Source organism: Dipodomys spectabilis, unplaced genomic scaffold (assembly GCF_019054845.1).
Source record: "Dipodomys spectabilis isolate Male_0828 unplaced genomic scaffold, ASM1905484v1 ptg000297l, whole genome shotgun sequence".
Lineage (NCBI taxonomy): Eukaryota > Metazoa > Chordata > Mammalia > Rodentia > Heteromyidae > Dipodomys > Dipodomys spectabilis.
The window spans coordinates 20,540,734-20,559,631 of record NW_024870974.1 but is presented as its reverse complement, the minus strand read 5'-3'; the positions used below and the strand labels follow the sequence as shown (position 1 = coordinate 20,559,631).

The following is an 18,898-nucleotide window of genomic DNA, read 5'->3' as shown; positions in this document are numbered from 1 at the left end:
AAAAAGAAATAAAACTGAAAAAGATCTAAGTGGAGCTTCACTCTTAATGTGCATTTTTTAAGCAAAGGATGGAAGCATACTATACCTGTTGCTTTCCTGATGCAATTATCTGCAAATTAGTAGCTGAGTTGTAAAATAATATGAACACACATCTATGATTGGAAATAACCGTCTGAAAGACAAATGAGATGTGATATCGTGTTGTTCACAGCATTCCTTTTAGCAGCAGGAACCTATCCAACAGATATGATTTAATAAACTGTGCAGTAGAATTTAAATCAGTGATACAGTGATCATTAAGACAGTACGGCACTGCACTGAGCAGGGCATGGCTGTCGGGTGGTGGTCACACGCAGCACTCACACAAATGCATGGAAGTCTCCGCACCAGGATCTTGGTCATTAGGGACAGGATGGGGCCACAGGGAACCTAACCTAGGTGCTATTGGTTAGGTGAGAGGTCCAGTGTAGAAGCATGAACTATGGCCCACGCTAAGCAGAAAAAAAACAACAACAACAACAGGAAATATTGAAGGAGAGCTCAGAGATTGGAAAGGTACTGGAGCCTGGGAAGAGACTGTGTGCAGACCACAGAGTCAACTGGCAACACTAGGATGTTGGGTAAACTGAGTCACATTCTGATTCCCAAACCAAACATTTCCTCTCTGCCATTTTTCATGTCTTCAAGACAGAGTGAACCTTGGGCCTACAAGATTTTACACAGTCCCCGCGAAGGCCAGAAAGGCAGAGGAGAATATCACAAGCGATCACAAAGTGCCAGCCTTCCTCGATACTGTGCCCAGCAGCCCACGGTGACAAGCACTTACTCTTGAAGAGCCTACAATCTTCTGAGGGGACAAAACATACCAACATACCAATCCATGGCACAAGTTGGCCCGGTGTCTAAATGTGTACCCTAGCATTCCCTTTTCCCCATCTTCGCCCTACCACCCACCTCCCACAGAACAATTCCCTTCCTGCCTGACCAACTTTGTCACCAGCTCCACGGCTCACTGCCATACCAGCTGTCTCATGGTGGTTTCTGACCCATAGCCATCCCAGCTGCCAGGGCTTTAGGAGCTCTGGGAACATTTCAAAGCCCCCACCCCTCCGCCGGTAGCCAGGAAGAACCAGGGCAAGGGCAGACTGGAAAGCACCAAGGGTGTCCAAGAAAAAGTAGGTTTATACTTCTTACTCTTTTATTGTGAAATTGCTTATTATATTACTTCCTCCTGCATGTTTTACTTGTGTTTATAAAAGTACTTCTTCCAGCAAGGAAGCAGATAAAACCTCAGTGTGGAGCCCAGCGTTCGCCATTGTACGCATTTATTCTTAGAACGGAAGTCACCGAGAGTGAAGCACAATGGGAGAGTTGGCAGGCTTTCACGGTCTTAATTTAAAAGTGTGTCACTTATAGTTTCTGATTATGCCAATGATGAATTCTTTAAAAACTCCTAGAATCACTTGCTATGCATATGATGCCGTCACTCGTAAGCAAGCTAAGTCAAGTTATTAAAGCATCTGTTTTACCTGTTTCTGGTTTTCTGGGAAAAGGAGACATGTAAGTGGTGGCTGCTAACGAAAAGACATCTGTGGCTGAACAGAGAAAATGTAACCACCTAAAAAGCTGCCTTACTTTGCTGAACTGTCATGAATAAAAGGAGTCTGGTGAACGTGTATTATACGTATTAGTAAATGATTAAGTAAATCAAAGTAATCCTGTAGACACGTATGTAAAACAAGTATACTGTTTCTGGTAATAGGTTTTAATCACATGATAACATTCTGCATCTTCTTTTCCAAATCTCACTTAACAAGGTAAAAATGTCAACTGATCTCAACCAAAAAGTTTTGGACAGAGCATTCCTAGTGATGAAAGATGATTGCTCTTTATTACTTTATATGGGCAGAGCATATTATGGGGACAGTAGACAAAAGAAGGCAATATGCACTGAAAAGAAGGAACTGCAGCCACGAAGTGCCCAGCACCATGAGCTGAACGTGTTCAGATCAGCTCGCCAACTCCAGCAGAAACCCAGCTCACTAGGCAGGGGTGAAAGATCTTCTACAGGAACGAGACAGTGCAAATCACTTTCTACATCCTGATTTGCTCAAATCCTGTTTTTAAAATCAGTATTCTTACACAGTGATAAAAATAATAACCATCTTATTAGACAAATTAAGAATTTTAAGAATTCCGTTGAAAGGTTCCAACTCCCCCAAAACTGAACAGGTAACAAAATAAAGGACTATGTAACTTAACTGATTGCTTAGAACATGACATATGATTGAATTTATAAGTGAGGTGTATGATGACTGGCTTTTAAAATTCTGATCTGTGAGCCGGGAGTCAGTGGCTCATGCCCATAATCCTAGCTACTCAGGAGGCTGAGATCTGAGGATCACGATTCAAAGCTAGCCAATTAACCACCAGAAAACCGGAAGCAGTGCTGTGGCTCAAGTGGTAGAGAGCTCGCCTTGAGCTGAGGAGCGCAGGGACAGTGCCCAGGACCAGAGTTCAAGCCCCACAACTGACAAAAAAAAGAAAAAAGATAAAGAAAAAATATTCTGATCTGTGAGCCAGGTGCTGGTGGCTCACATCCATGATCCTAGCTACTCAGGAGGCTGAGATCTGAGGATCACAGTTCAAAGCCAGCCCAGGGAGGAAAGTCTGTAAGACTCTTATCTCCACTTAGCTGCCAAAAAAGTGGAAGTGGAGCTGTGGTTTAAAGTGGTAGAACACTAGCCTTAAGCAAAAGAGCACAGGGACAACACCCAGGCCCTGAGTTCAAGCTCACAACTGACAAAAAAAGAAAAAAAAAAGGTACATTCTGATTTAACAGATAGCCCTTGGTTGTGTATTTGCCCAATTTTTCACTCAAGCTCATGGAACTAAAATTCTATTCATGCAACAAGTGTTCTTTCATATCTTATTTTGTGATCTTTTCTAAGAACTAAGTCACATGACCATTCTGTGAAACCATGTGGTTTTGTGTTTATGTGTCAATGAAATCTCTTAATTTATATCTTCACACCCATTTTCAACTTTAAAAAATGGCCAAGAATATTTGGTTGGTGTCATACATATTGTAATGTTCATCCACAGATAATTCAAATAGTTGTTATTTCAGAACATGTTGTAGCTGAATTAAATTCATATGTTACTCTAGATCTAGATCAAACACAATGGAAATAGGCCTGGTTATCACAAGCCTTATGGATTTTATTGGAAAGGTATTAGGGCTAATGAGTATCTGGAAAGATAGTCTTGTAGAGCTATTAGGACCAAGGGAAACCCAGGAAAGTAACAAGCATCGCAGGAACGGTTACACAGCAAGAACTAACAAAGGCTGTATATGAAAGCCACGAGAAAGCACAGATGAGAGCCACATTCTTTCACAAGTACCCTGAGACTTCCAGGGGAAAGGGTGGGATAGCAAACCCACTCCGTTTCCAGAGTGACTTGTAGACACCTCCTCTCACCCTGCCTTTGCACATAGGAATGGCCTAAAAGGAAAAGAGGGGAACTGATGTGGGATCGCCAAGAAAATGGGAATCCGTGCTAAGCCATTCTTTGAAAATGCTACACGGATCTAATCAGACACAACGCACTCAGACTGAAATAATCATTAAACATACTTTGACGATTATATATGGTAGCTGTAAGAATTAAGCAGCCTGGAAAAATGGAAGGTCTATCCAAAGGAAAGGAGATTTGTCTTGGTGATAGTTTGTTGTTTCAGTTCACCAGATAGTGAATCAGATAAAATTGTTGACTTATTATACACAGGAAAGGTTTGCTGTGCTCATTGTCTTGTCTGATTCATGTTATTTGTTCATAAATCTATCTTTTGTGTTTTGGTGACTTGAATCAGTGCCCAGGGCTCAATCACCATAACAGATAAGGTATTAAGTAACAGTAATCATCCCAGGCTAAGGCTACTCATATATTCAATACTCATTGAAGTAAGTAGTCTCTACCACTTACTGCTGACAAATGCTAGCCACTGAAGCTTACAGCAAGGATTTCATATTCATATGTCAAAAGGGGACGTGCTAGCATCGTGAATGGGCAACAAGGGAACCAGATAAATACATGTGCATTGTTTAACAGCGGGCCTGAGCTGAATGAAAAATACAGGCTTTGTCTAAAGAAACTAGACATTGTCCCACTCCAGTGAATTATTCCTAGATCTTGTAATTGGTTCTTTAATTCAGGTAATCCAAAAATCCATGGATGAAGCTTCTCATCTTAAAACTTGATTTATTAGTAATAGAGACCAACCAAAAGAAAATCTGAGTCCTATATTGTTCCTTTCAATTACCAATTCGTGATTTAACTTCAGAGAGAAAGAAGGTAGGATTTGAAATTGTGAGTAGAGAATTAATAACCTGCTATGGTGACCAATGCCACAACCCTGGTATCAATATTATCTACTCAATTACTAGTCCAAAACCTCAGTGCTATCCTCAAGCACTTTCTTAATATACGCCATCTCATTCAATGGAAGAGCTAGATTCCAAATCCATAATGGAAATCCTAGACACTCATAGGCAAAGCTCTTCCTTGTCTTCCCATTCTCACTCTATAAACATAACGTAATCAGTCTAAAAGGACAGCTTGAAGGAAAACCATCTCCTCTAATAGTATCCCAACTAATTGTGTTTTCTCTCTCCCTTGCTTTCTCTCTCTCTCTCATCTTTATATCTTTCTACTCAATGCTTCCCATCTCTGCAGATAATGTCATCCTTTGATCTTTCTGTCTCTTCTGCCTTCCGCCTGCTTCTTATTTATTTTACAGTTTATATTTCATCCTATTCTACATACTTCACTATTATATTTACAGTCTGTAGACCAGGCAACGATAATCTCTTTTATTGGCCCATTCTAAGTGTTAGTGCTCAAAAATACACTGCTGGACATCATTGGCATGTTTATTAATCCCCAATATATAGTAAGCCCTGCTCAAGAAGGATCCATTCTAAGGTGCAATTGTAGTCAAGGCTCCAGCTTACCTCACCCACCACCCAAGCCATACTTGGTCTCCATAGAGATAGGATAAACAAAAGAGGGGAAACCCTCATATTGCTTTGTTAACAGGAGACACGTATCAGTGAACACAGCCAATGCCTTTAACTATATATAAAGTTTTCTTCTTTTTATTGGGGTTGGGGTAGGGATAAAAATCCTGGACCTTCCATACACTACATTTGCTACCTAATTCTAAGGTATACCCTCTGCCCTGTTAGACTTATTGATAGACTGATTCATAGTATTTGCTCATAATTCTGTCTTGTGTGCTTTGTTGACTTGAATATGGGTGGTGCCACACCCATAGACTTAATGATCCAAAAGAAGTTTTGTTAGCTTTCTACTGATTCTCATTTTGTGAAGGATATAGATTTCCTAAATAAGAAAAAGATGATGCTTCTGGAAGCTTCCACACAGGGCTTAGGTATGAAGTGACACACATAGAGAACATGAGTGGTGAAACTACTTTTATACTGACTGTTACCTGTGAACTGACTTTCTAATTCCCAATCAGGCCCTATAGTGGGTTGTGCCATCAAGTAATTGGATTTTTGGCAAGTAATTTTTTAAACAAATCACATGAAAGAGAATGGAAAATATCATACATTTCAACAGTCATTACTATGCTACAAATTTCTGTTTATTTATGTATACTGATGTGTATACACATATAAAATAGATTATTATAGAAGGGGTATATCTGACTATAGATAAAGACTGAAAATGCTTTTGGCAAGTCACTAGTCTGTATCCATCAAGATTCATGAATGAGTAATGTATATGCTCTGTCTACACATTTCCATTTCTCAGGATCTTTCTGTCATTTCTCCTTCAGCAGCCCAGTTAAAATCGTTCTTGCTCATGTCACCAGTAGCCTTTTATTTGTCAAATCTGACATTCCTCCTTCAGATATATTCCTGTTTGGATTTCCTACAGTGCCGAACATTGTTTATGCCTCCTTAAAACTTCATCACCTTTGCCCTGTGGCTTCACTTTCTAATGATTCTCCTCCTCTCTCTCAGGTTTTGTTCCCTGGTTCTTCTCCCTCTGTCTGATCCTGAAATTCTCGTATCTCCAAAAAAAAAAAAAAAAGTCTAAGTGGCACTGTGGCTCAAGTGGTAGAGCACTAGCCTTGAGCTGAAGAGCTAGGGACAGCACCCAGGCCCAGAGTTCAAGTATCCCAACTATCACCACTAACAACAAAAAAAGTCAATGCATCAAAAAAAAAAGTCTCAGTCTTTAAAGATGCTGCACAGAAAAGACTGAACTTCATCCCTGTCTTGCGTGCCCTTTAATCCAATCTTGGTCCCACCAGCTACAATCTCCTTCCAGGATTCGTCCACGCACAGCATGACTCCTTCGGGTCACAGATTTATCTTAGTGAAGACTTTTGGGGTTTCTTATTTAAATATGTGACTCTACCCCTGCAGCCGCATGCCCTTGCCCTCTGCTCTGCTTCATTTTCTCCATAGCTGTTTTCTAGAATGCTGCATGGCTCTTTGTTTGTTTACCCTCTACCTCCTCCTCCTCCTACTGGGATATAAAATCCAGCAGGGCGGGTATTTCTGTCTATTTTGGAGATTGCTATATTCCTGGCATCTAGAGTTAATGGCCCATAGGAGGAGGCCAATAACATTTATTAAAAGAATGATGACTATCATTAATCTTGTATTCTCCTTCCTATGATAGGAGGCCTGGTAGTGCATACAGCTGTGTGCTACCCTCTGCGTTCTTGAGCAGGCTTTGAGCCCTGGCTGGCCCCCACCTGCTTCTCAGCCCTCCAAATGCATATGTTGAAACAGAATCATCGGTAGGGTAGTATTACCAGCTGGGACTTTTTGAGGGGCATTAAGCCATGAAGGCAGAGCCTCATGAATGGAAGAACCATGTTACAAAAGGGGTGCTGGATTTGTAGGGCCTCTCTTCAATGTTCCAGCCTCTAGATCTGTGAGGGGAAAAAAAATTCTCTTATTTGCAAATGAGCCCATCTAAGGTAACACGATAGAGCGTAGGGATAGATGTAAGCAGCCGTTAAGCAAAAGCAGGAGGCACGATAGTAAAGCTGATGGAGATGAACAGTCTCAGGTCATACAGGGTGGGCCCCTGCACCTGCCCCACGAGGGTCCCCGAGTTCCAGCCTCACAACATGCAGATTTCTGCTCTGGGCCCCGGTAAACAAGAGCACCAAGGCCTCAGGCAGGCTGCGCAGGTGCCGTTCGGTCATCTACGTCATCTACGCAACCACACCCAGGGCCGTCTCTTCTGATGGCCCTGCAGGGTGGTAAAGGCAGTTCCCTTTCCTTCCGTCCTTTTCCTAGCAATAGTTGTACAACGAAAGAGAAACATAATTGATAAATCATGTCTCCATGGATTCATTATTTCAAGGAGGTTATTTCCATATATTACACCAACGAACCCAACTAAGTTTTTTGCCCTAATAAAAAAAAACAAAGCACCATGTATTTTTCTAGGGGCACTGGGGTTTGAACTCTCAGTTTAAGGGTGACCTCTGCTAGCAGTCCTCCTCCTTATGTCTCCCAATTAGCTGGAATTTACAAGAATGGACTGCCACCATACCCTGGCTTGAACTATTGACATCTAAAGGAAAAAGAGGGGGTTGACCACTTTGCGGGAGTCGCATAATACTAGTGCAGTTTTCAACTAATCATCTCCCATTTGATACCAGTGAGCTTCTGTAAGCATAGCTCCAAAAGCGAGAATCCTTGCCCAATGTGCTTAATACCTCCAGGCTTCCTGAAGTCTCAGGAGATGCCCTCTGTGCTGGTCTTGTCCACAGCCAGGAGGACTTAGGATCCTGTTGAGGAAACAATCTGTTTGAAGGAATGCTAATGGACTAACGCACTGTCCTTCCCTCATAACTTTTGTATGGATGAGCAATCCTCCTGAGGATACCAAGACTGATTCCAAAGCAGCGTCTCACCAAGTCTTTCCCTGAAGCCCAGGACCACCAGAGGTAACAGGTATCCTGTGGAAATATGGATACTATATATAAGGATACTCAAATAAGGATACCTAGAAAAAAGTTTCAGGCTCCACTAGTTTCAGGAAATGTTGGGTTTAAGAAACTTCAGGAACTAATACTTTAATGTGCATCATAAACTTGGAGGAAGGAGATACACGATTTTGCATTCTCCCAAATTACCTGGCTGTTGCATGAGTCAGGATTTTAGTAACATATCTTGCTAATGTGTGGCATTGGAGGAACGTGGCGGGTTGATCAGCACTTGGGCTCTGTGTTTGTGGCGGCAGCTCCGTCTCCTAATCATGGTCTCTTCTGTTCACTTGCTTTCAACATTCCTCGCTGACATAAATCTAGGCACAGCTACTTTTTGGCCCCTGCTCAAAAGGCTTTTGAGCAACTAAATTCTATGCTTTTCACAACAGAGATTGGGGCTTGTGGTGCTTTGATTTCGCAGCCCTATGGTGACTGACTACCAATGGAGAGAAAGGTAATGAAAAAATGCAGTGATCACTGATATTATTTCCCTGCCTCACCCCCCAACTCACCCATTCTCCCCTTTTATAGTTTGCAAGCTCAGTGGTTAGGGGGAAATCAATAAACAACTTTTCAAGGAAACTTTCACTCAGGGAAGATAAAAAAAAACCCTTTGCCTTGAAGTTATTCTTTTCCTTTTTAAGGGCATAATATCCAGGCCACGGTCAGAGTTCACCTTCAAGTCAACAGGAGCCCTGCGTGCTCATGAAGACTCGGCAGGGAAAACCTCCAGAATTTGCAGAAAGATACCTTTTGTTGCTGAGATAAGCTCTATAAATTGGATTGCTCTGAAAATCAGGCAGGATTTTTTGGAAAGGAACATACATTGTAAAAAAAATAAAAGAAAAGAAAGAAAGAAAGAAAAAAGAAAAAAGAAACCATTTCCTACCTCAGGGACTAGGAAAGAATTTGGGAAGGGCAAGAAAAGGCCATCTTTTTATGGGATGTAAATGAAACAATCAAGAACCCACTAAGGTAGAGATTTTATCCCCGTCATCTCCATTGCTCATACTTAGAAAAGAGACCAGGTCCTCTAGAGCCTTCTGTTCCAGGTCAAAAGCTGTTTTACCATCGAATCTCAGTATTTAAAGAATTTAGCTTCATACCACAAGTGTAAATTGCAAATCAGAGAAGTATCCACAAGAAAGAAGAGTGAGATAATGAAAGTGCTTGGTAATTTTTCACAGTTTAGTATGCTAGTCAATAACCACAGATAAATAGTGAGCACTTGAAATGTGGCTAGTGTCGTTAAGGAACTGGATTGCTAATTATATTTCATTTTAATTTAATTCAAAGTCAAAGACTCACACTTGCCTACAGGCTACCATATTGGCCAGACAGCATAAGAGAATGAAATAGAATTTGTCAAGTTAGGATTCCCAGGACTTTAAGGACAGAAGCCTCCTCCCTTTTGATCAAAAAAAAAGGGGGGGGGGAGCTACATCACAAAGCCAATGTAGAAACTAACCAATATGAAATGTCCGCATCTACCAGGTAAATCAAAGCACATTAAAATAAAAGCATTACTGCATGTGGAGCAGCGCTGACAGGAATTAAGAGAGCAGAGCCCTGGGAAAGAGCCGAATGTCACATCAGCATTGCAGTTAGCTATGACTAACACATCACCCGAAAATTTAGTGACTCAAAGCAGTGACATCTGTTCTGCTCAAGAATCCAATTAGGAGCCAAGCTCTTGGGGATAAAGCTTGTCCTTATTCTACTACCACCCTTCCTTAGGGTGGACCAAGACTAGAATCCAAGACTCAGATAGGTGCTCACATGTCTGGCAGATAATACAGAGGAGGAATTGTGGTCAATAAGTATCTGTTGTTGTTGTTGTTGTTGTTGTTAATGACAGGTTTCAAAGAGGGTATTAATCAAGAAAAGCTTCCCAAAGTAAACTCCACACATAAAGCAAAAATAAAAAATGACACATCTGCCACAAGTTTTATGTGAGCATTATACTAAACATGAATAGCAATCAATTTTATCAATTCTGCTGAAAAAATATGAATTCTTTTAGTAGGAAGCATATTCTAATAATGGGAAACAAGTAACTCATTGTCAATGTAGTAAGAATAGATGCTTTCCAAGGTCTTTTATATACTTTATATAGATTTCAAATATCTACCCTATGCCCAACTATTTTATTCCCAATTAGATTGATATCAAACTTCCTTCTTGAAAATTGGACAATAAAAATTTTATCGCATGGTTAATTGCTGTTATTAGTGATATTTATACCAGGTCAAAAATTGGGTTAGAAGTAATTGTATCTCTCCTAATATTTTCAGAAATAGTAATCCTACCTTTGACGATGGATTTGCAAAAGTTCAATGCACTCATCCAAGAAAATACTATTATGTGCTTGAACTTACCAAAATTAGAGAAAACCATGACACTAAGCCTCTCTTCTGGAGAGTGGGGAGGGAGGGGGGGAGATCATCCTGGCTCTTCTTTCCAAACAAGCCCTCTCTCAATAAGTCACGCAGACACCAGCACAGCTTCCTCCCAAACCTGTGCCCAGACATCTCACCCTGTCACTACTCTTTTGGATCCCAAGGTTTTGTTTCTGTTTCTCCTTGAGTTCTATGCTTCAGTGTTCCACCATCTCCTTCCTCAATAGTTCTCAATGAGGCTTCGTTGCCTTCCTGCCCATCCCCTACCGAACATACATGTGTCATTGTGATGAATTAATATGGGTAAGGCCTCTAATTAAGTGTCCTACACATGACAGGAGCACTATAAGTGATGAACTTTACCAATCCTGTTACCATTTTTGTTTCCTAGTTTTGCCCACACAGTAACACCTGCCACACTGCTAGTGATTATAACACACAATGGAGAGAATTAGGGAAGGGGTACCATGGGTGGAGGTGCACTGTGTTCAGAACCTGACCTCTGGAATTGAAAGCCACGTTGTACAACTACTTAATATGCATACATGAATAAATAAGATACATATTTTAAGTAGTTTAAATCTGGTTTAAATGTGTAGCTCACTAAATATCAATGTACTTGGGAGAGGCTCCAGAAGGTACAGCTTCAAATGCCACCAGTGTGCTTGGTGACTCAATAGATTTGAGGCCAAGTTTCATAGAAGTGAGTTTTGAGTCTTTATGAGTCAATTATAAAGGCGTTAGTAACACATATTATATATTAATATGTAGTCTAATGGTAGTTGTCTCGCTTATTTAAGTATTTATCTTCATTGGTTTGATGACTGTAGCAGCATACAAAACTGAGGGTTAAGTAGCTTGTCTTTGGTCAGAAGCAATAAGCTCAACTGGGATTTGAACCTAGGATGTCAGACCACTGAGAAGTGCTCCTTCTACATTCTGCTATCCCTGACATGAAGAAGCAGAAAAATGGGTGAAGTCGACTCCTGGGCACAGGTAATGGTAAAGGCAGATTCATCAGGGTAGAAGGAGATAATTCTTATGCAAGTTGGATGAGCCAGGTTCTCTGGGTTACAGGGCAATGTATCGAGGAGGAGTTGGAGGGAAATGAACTGGGATAACTTGGGATCTTTGAATGTCAGACAGAGGTGTCTGAAGTTATGGAACAGACTAAAGGGAACTCAATCCTCCTGATATTTTAGCTTCATCTATTTTAATGCACAGGGCAAATGAGCATGTTGAGAAGAGCCGCCAGGTCCTATAAGCATACAGGAATAGAAATCAAAACATCTCAACCAATCAGAATGGCAATCAGGGAAAAAGACATAAAGTAGCAAATGCTGGCAAGGATGAGGAGAAAAAGGGAATCATGCACCACTACTTGGAATGTAAATTAGCACAGCCATTATGGAAAACAGTAAGAAGATTCTCCAAAAAACTAAAAATACAACTGCCATGTGATCAAGCAATTCCATTACTGGGTATCAATCCAAAGGAGATGAAATCATTCTCCACAAACATACTCCCAGCCCTACTGCAGCCCTGTCCACTGAAGCTCAAATACAGACTCAACCCAGAGGCCCTTCAGTGAAAGAATGGAATCCAAAAATGCAACACATATCATGAAGAGCACATATGTAAATATAATGGAAGACTATCTCTAAAACAGAATGAACCCTGTCATTGGCAGCAACATGGGTGGAATTCGAGACCATTATGTTCAGTGAAATAAGCCAGATTCAGGAAGACAAATGCCATATGTAGAAATTTGTCTGTCTATAGCATAGGACAGAATAAGATAGTGGTCACTCGTAAATGGAAAAAACAGAGGGAGAAAACATGGAAATAATTTCAATAAGGGAGTAGCAAAAACAAGTATAGGGAAATTACTTCTGGTTCTTCTTTAATGCTTTGGGGTAACTTAAGATAATATATGGAGTATTACAAAATGGTCAGGAATACCCAACATATAAATATGGTTAATGAAGAGACTGAAATGCTTACTGTCTTGATCCAAGTAATACATATTGCATACTTGTATTGAATTACCATAACTTACCTTATAGAGATGTACGATGCTGTCTCAAGAAAAGATGATAAGGAAAAAAGAAATGCATTTATGCATCTGGACATGGGTATTAGTTTTTATTGTGGCAACCTTTCTATCCAAAAATACCTTATGAATAGCTATGACTTCACTGCAAGAAAGCAATGGACAGATGGAAGTCCTCACCTCCGATCCCAGCCCTGTCCTCTCCTGGAGGCTAAAGTGGGAGAATAAGTTGGACTGCACATGTCCACATCAGGCTTAGGGTTAAAACCACCCTGACTGAGCATCTGATCTACGCCACACCCTCATCTACTAACAGCATTTGCTCCTTGTACCTTTTCTGGGTGAGATAGTGCCTGAGACAAGTCATTGCAGCGTGATGCCAATGTTCACCTCTAACAACCACCATCTCAGTGCTCCCTTCCTCACAAGCGCTACTTGGGATGTGATTCGGGGCCTCCTACTTACAAAGCAGCTCCTCTGCACCTGAGTCAGGTCCTACACTTTTTTGCTTCAGTTATTCTTTCGATAGGGTCTTATGTGTTTTGCATAATGTCTGGGAGCACGGTCCTCCTAGTTACACTTCCCATAGCGCTGGGGTGACAAACATGTGCCACTACATACAGCTTATTTGTTGTGATGGGGTTTCGTGGACGTTTTAGTCAAACTAACCACTATCCTCTCAACCTCCACTTCCAAATTAGCTAGTAGGTCCTTTTTAATTGCAACTCATAGATACATGACATATATATATACATATATATACATATATATGTATATATATACACACACATATATATCTATAACTTAGTATTATTCTTATTCTTATGAGATTAAACTAATAATTCTCAGATTAACTAGTATAAAAAGATTTTTCTCTTCAATCTATGTACTGGTACCCTTAACCCTATCTATTTATTACCTAATAGCCTACTAGAGCAATCACTTTATAAAAATTTATATAAAATTTACATTAGTATATTCATTGGTAATATTTGTTTCAGGAAAAGAAATAGTTTCAACAATTCTCTAGAAAATTTTTCTTAAGATATCTTAAGTGCAATTAAGAGCAAATATTTTTACCAAAGGAAAGAAACAACTCTTCTTTTCTCACAATTATTTATAAATCTGCTCAGTTATTGGTCATCCTACAGCTGAAAATCTATGAGAAAATTCTACCTGATGCCTAAAACTCAACAGATTAGGCTGAATGTTACTGCTAGTGCGAGTCTAATCTGATCAGATATTAACTGCATATTTTAAAAAATTACTGGTGTCTACTGAATATGGCTAATACCACAATTTTCTTATTGATTTCTGGTAAAACCATGAAATACTTTCACCTCATTTTAAGAAGTCTAAATAATTTTAAACTGCAAAGCCAGGAAAAGACCATTTCTTGTTACAGTTTGAGATTATTTTCTTTGTCCTTTGGATAGCAAATATCTATTATACTCTGTATCAAAAAAATCTGAGTCGCTTGTAATTAGACAACACAGATGTAGGGAAGTTTAGACATTAGTAACTAAACAGTAACCAATATTTCCTGGTGCCAAAAAAATTAATATTTCACAATCTTCTGATGACCTATAACACCAAAAAAAAATCTATGAAAACAAAATTTAAAATTTCCAAAGGCCAAAGCATACGCAGTGACATCATAAATGAATCACAGAGTTGAGATAAGTGGAGCTTTCTGGCAGCAGTTATAATTTCTGGTCAATTACTGAACTCACAAACAAGCCTTCAAACCATCTCATTGGCATGCTGGTTCATATGAACGGGAAACATGCAAAAGACGGTGCCACTGTATTTTATGTGTTTATAATTCTACCTTTTTACTTCAAATTTTGGTCTTAAACTTTCAAAATAAGTATTATTGTCATATTGTTCTTCTAGTAAAATGTCCTTTTGTTTGACAAATTAAGGTCACACAAACCCTAGAGGTTACTGCTGGCATCTAGTGGCATCATTTGTTAAAAGCATTTGAAAGGAAGAAAAGATAATGCATATCATGTAATATATATACACTAAATATGTATACTAGATATGTTCACAGTATGTATATACAATATGTATTTTAAATATGAACACATGCATATTGATGGCCCAGGCTACTTTATTTTAATGACTCGAATTCTCCTAAGACTAGTACTGTCAAACTGAAGAACTGAACATTAATACATTGAAAACGTCTCTTAAAATCTTAAGGGAGCCAACTTGTTCAACATTGTCTTTTGCTAAAAATTGGCAGTTCCCTGAGACTCCTAATTCACAAAGGCTCCGTCTCAAACCAGATACACCTGATTTCATCACAACTTCCCAAATCACCATAATCCAATCCTAACTTCTCTACTTAACAGTTAGAAACATCTGGGAACCTTGACTAGAGAGACTGTTGAAGAGTTTCAGAATACATCCTGACAAATGTATACATAAAATCCCTAACCATGTCATCCACTAACAATCAAAGATTTAAAACTAGCTGGGTAACAGGGATGACTTCAATGGTTTCTAGTCATATAAAATGGTGATGATAGACAGAATCTAGAAGGCATCGAAGTTTATGTGAAAACTGATAAAGAGCTTAGAGATAACTTCCACCAGCATGGAAGCAGGTTTGCCTGCTTGTGTATACGTGCAAACTCATGTAGTGTGTGTGTGTGTGTGTGTGTGTGTGTGTGTGTGTGTGTCCGTGTGTGTGTGTGCACATGGGGGGGGTGCATGTGCACTTGTATGCACATAGAACATACTGAGATCCCTTTGCACTCCTACTGTAGCACTTTGAACATAACAGGCATATGCTGAATAGACAGTCAATAAATGAAGAGGCTGACAATGAACAATTTCTTTTTCCTATGGATTCTGGTATGAGATACAGAACAGGCTGTGTTCTCATAAGGCATTGTTTTTCTCTTAGGCAAAAGTGACTTCTTTGAGCAACTCAGGGTAGATTCCTCACATGACAAGTGCGAGATGGCACAGAGCCAGGTGAGTGGACCAAGGCCATCTCCGCGGCTGAGGACAATGAGTTTCTCCAGGGCTTTTTTTTAACCCATGGATTTAGATTCTGGTTTGACTCTCATTGAAAATAAAGGATTCAAAATAGAGTAGGTTCTCAAGTTAGTTCTAACTAATGTGACACTAAATTATAACATTCATCATACAAAAGAACCTTTTAGCCTCTTAAATATTCTTTCAGTGGAAACCTTGGAGATTCAAGAAGCATCTTCAGTCAAAAATGTGTCTACTTGGGAGTGGGAGAGCAGAAGAATGGCAGACACACAGATTTTTATAATTATGTCAAAGGAAAACTCATGTCTGGATGTACTTTAAGTATAATACTATAAAATTATATATGCACATATATTTGTTCACAGAAGAACACAAAACCACATGCAAATGAGAGGCAGCAGGACAGTCTATTGAATAAATGTGGGCTGCAGGTGAGTGGCCAGAACGCCACGCTTACTCAGGCTGTGGAATAAGGGAGATATAAGGCAGCCATTCTGAATGGCATTTTCAGCAGAAACGAAGGATGAACCTCTAAAGTTACACTACTGAAACACTGAAACTCCAAGAAATGTATCTCTCTCATCCCAAATCAGAAATACCTCTTTTAAAAAAGTGAACACAAAGGATAAACCTAGAGGCATGATGGCATGAACCCATTTTCTATATGGCCTTTCTCGCCACAGGGAACATCTCCACACTCTGATCCCACTGTGAAACCAACAAACACATACCCTACGGTATCATCACACCAAAGAATCTGAGTCTGGGGACTATACTTCCTTTACTCTCTTGTAAAGAAGAACATTCCTTTACTCTGGCTACACGGATGACAAAAATTGCATCTACAAATGAGAATTTCCTTCCCTAACTCTAACTCTTCCTTTACAGGGATAAGTTTATCCCTGTCTTTTGTGTGTGTTTTCCCTTTAGTTAGTATGTATTAGTTGTACCCAGAGGGTTTTACTGTGATATTTTCATATCTGCATATAACGTGTCCCACTCAAACCCATCCCTGCATCACTTTCTCTGAAAAAAGAAAGAAATACCTGATAAATTATGTATCATAGTACATAGATACCTGTGAGAGAAAAAAAACAGTCATATGAAGCATCCCAGAGAGTCCATCCTTCCTCTAGCGTTTAATTTATCGAACACATCTACATCCATGACCTCCTCACCTCGTATTTTCCACTATTAGTTCTCATTAATATATTGCTCTTTGGGGAGTCCTAGTTAGCAGTTCTATGAAAGAGGCATCCATCAACTACTTTTATTAACTATTTTTCTCTGAATAATCACCTTGCTATAGATGAAACAATAGTATAGAGTACCTACAATTCAAAACTCAAAATCTCCTTTAAGGGAGATGCTGTTTTCACAACAGAGCTCCATTTCTTTTGAAGAATTAACAGAAGCTCAGGAACAAGTAGAAAGAGCTCAATTGATAAATTTAACAATATATTTGGCTCAAATGCAAATCAAAGCTCAAAAGTTTCTATTTTAGTCTACAAAATTTTCAGTGCTACCTTTATTTCAATTCTTATTTGGTTTAGGGGAATTCAACAATTAGGCAAATTTAACCCCCAGCATCACAATCAATCAATCAATAAAAACCCTATTGATGCTAATTTGTATGCAGCTGTGTAATATTTCTCAGTTAATATATGATCACATACAGGTGACAGGTAATGACTTGGCAGCAGTATAAATAGTGCTCAATAGATATAGATATATAGTTCTTTCCATATTTCTAACTGTCTGGAACTTTTCTGTACAAATTTCTTTTAAAATCATAGTTTTATTTATAAAACATCTCTATATTGTGCATCTGTATCCACAAGCACATTTGCTTACATGCATATGTCATTAGAATATTTGCATGAGTTTTCGTATTCTCAGGACAACATATGTAAATAAATCACATAGCAATTTGAAAATTTAGCAACTAAATATGCAATCTGTTAAGCACAATCAGGCATGCTATTCAACAACTGTATGATATAATTCAAACTTCCCAGGGAAAAATATATGTTTTGTATGAGTGCCTTCATAAAAACTTGATGAGGTTTTTCTAGAAATTTGAAAATATTGCACACTGAAAATATTATGTACTGAAAATATTGTATATTCAAAAAATACTATGTAAGACCTGTGGCTAAGGCCTAAATAAATGAAAATTTCTCATCAACATCCCCTTAAAAACTTCATCCTCTTATTGCATATCCTTTGTAAATACTATCTAACAATTACATGATTTCCAAATCAAGAAAATGCAACTTTTCAACAAGATCCTATTTGCATGATAACATACATGAAAAGGTACTATCAGAAAATAACCATAATCAACACTTTCATAAGCTTACATATATTTCAAAATATACAGTTCATTTTTTAAGATATGATGATCATTGTCAATTTTTTCCTCTACTTTTCAGATAATGGTTTGCTTTTTTTCTTGCTGAGTCACTCCAATTTAAAAGCAGTAACCTGAAGAAATCAATAGTTTCATGTATTAAACAGATGGAGAAAAACAACAATTCAAAATAAGCATCACTACCTTGGTCTGGTTTTTCATTAAAGATGGCAGATCTCTGGCCAGGTGATACCATTTCTTTGGGTTCTGTGGGCAAAGAGAAAGAAGATGAATAAAAACAACCTTTCTCTTTACTCTTTAAATGCTCTTAAAGAAGATTCATTAGTCATAAAGGTCACAGAAGAAAATCATTTAACAAAATACAGCAGCTACTTTGGGAACCACTTGCTCTAAATACCAAATGACTTCCCCAAGGGTGCTCTCTCCCTACAGTGGAGGGCATGCGACTTCTGCTGTCACGCAGCCTGTGTGCTTTGCTTCTCTTTTCTTTTCTCACAGGGGAACAAAACTTACTCCTGAGCAAGGAAATGCATTAGCTCCCATCATTGCCAAAGACAGGATGTAAATCCTATTGGAACTGAACATTTACTTGGAATACAACAGACTGGAATGCAATTTGCAAGTCCCTAAACTGACTTTCCTCCCTCTTCTAGTGACTATGGGCCTTTAAAATATTCATGAAATTTTTGGTCTTTCTACAAAAATGATAAGATGAGATATAGTGGACCACTCCGTAAATAATTGCCGATTACCCTCCTTATGGAATGCAATTTTAAAGCTTTTCTGTGCTGCAAATAAGAAGGAAAGTACTTTATAGAAGTCAAAAGTTATGAAAATACATCTTATTCCCTCCCTTGGCATGTAACAATCTTGAGTGTACCATAAAATATTTTATTGCATCATTATCTGAATGCTCAGACTGGAGAATATGAAATTCATGTTGGAGCAATAGCTTTCCAGAAATCACACAGGTAGGTGAAACATTCAAATTCAAGTTATCTAAAGTCATCTGT

At 39.0% G+C, this 18,898-nt stretch overlaps 1 protein-coding gene across 1 annotated transcript in view; it reads right to left on the bottom strand.

Moving 5' to 3' along the window:
* Positions 1-18,105, bottom strand: part of Inpp4b (inositol polyphosphate-4-phosphatase type II B) — a 429,128-nt gene extending 411,023 nt beyond the window's left edge. The window contains exon 1 of the mRNA XM_042701677.1: positions 18,069-18,105. The gene's annotated coding sequence lies outside the window, so the exon portion shown is untranslated. The remainder of the gene's footprint in view (positions 1-18,068) is intronic.
* Between the last annotated feature and the right edge of the window lie 793 nt (positions 18,106-18,898).